Source organism: Sinocyclocheilus rhinocerous, unplaced genomic scaffold, assembly GCF_001515625.1.
Source record: "Sinocyclocheilus rhinocerous isolate Xijiao unplaced genomic scaffold, SAMN03320098_v1.1 scaffold2282, whole genome shotgun sequence".
Classification (NCBI taxonomy): domain Eukaryota; kingdom Metazoa; phylum Chordata; class Actinopteri; order Cypriniformes; family Cyprinidae; genus Sinocyclocheilus; species Sinocyclocheilus rhinocerous.
Window position 1 is genome coordinate 37,862 of NW_015648628.1, and position 1,285 is coordinate 39,146.

The following is a 1,285-nucleotide window of genomic DNA, read 5'->3' on the forward strand; positions in this document are numbered from 1 at the left end:
TTCATCTAGCATATCCATGTGATGCTAATTAAGTTTACTAATACAGCCGAAGCCCCGGTAACGTTAAACAAAGCGGCTTGAGGAGCATTTATGATGGCTGTTTTGCTAACGTTATTTACCATTTCAGACTGATATTTGCGCCTCGCGTTTTTTAATTTGAAACTCATACTTGCATATGTTTTTGAAATCAATGTTTTCAGAGCAAAGGCAGCGTGGAGTGCTGGGATGTCAAAGGCAAGCAGAAAGATGTCTGCAATACTGCCTAAAATGAAGTAAGTAGAATTCACATTGATTTAATTGATGGGTTTTAGTGTTTTGCCAGATGTAAACCATCACTTTCTGAAAGTTTTTTTAAGTATATTTTTTTCATTTTTGGATTAATTGCTATTTTTGCAAATGTAGCAGCACAAATGTGTCTTCTGAAGCAGTACAATATTTTGGAATGAAATTTAAATCTGAACATTGATCAACTCATGCATACACAGCCCAGACAAATACTGGTTCTTTCACACCACGTGACTGACATCATGATATCCAGGATCAGTGATGTTTGATGTAATGTAGTGTGCCACTATTTTTGATTCAGACTGTATTGGCAGAATGAATAACATATTAAATTTCAGTTTGTCTTTGATTCCTTTGATTCACTTCAGAAGAATACGAGTTGGGTCTTGAAAGTTCTAGTTATAGTAGGCTGTCTTAATATGCTTAATATGGAAAGGTCTTTTGTGTTATATTTCCACTTGCACTTATCTTAAAGTTGCTTTGGGTTTGTATAAAGGTGTGTTGATTTATTATTTATATTTATTAAATTATATTTATTTGGATGTTTTATTAATAAAAATTCTATTCAAACTCAAGAACATTCAGCTGAAACACCCCTGAAAGTTTTTCCCAATCCAGTTGACCGACAGCTCTGGAAGACAAGTTGTGAAAATTACAAGTTTTTGAAAAGTACTACAGGGTTTTAAATGAGCACAGGCCCTACTGAATAAACACTACTCTGATCCTTCACACCTTTATTTTCATTTATGAAAATTTAAATATGTCTTTCCACACAAGGGTTAATTTTATGATTTGTTGTGACATACTAACACTTTTTTTTTAATGCATTTATAAAAAGGAGCCTGAGCAGGAGCAGAAGGCAGCAGTCCCCATCATTGCTGCTGAGGAGGAAGAGGAAATGTCACGAGGGAACCCACTGGATGTTTTGATTGTATTTGAAGACGGAGAGGTGATGTCAACCAAGTCAGTGCACTGCTGCTGCTTTTGCACTTTATGCCCT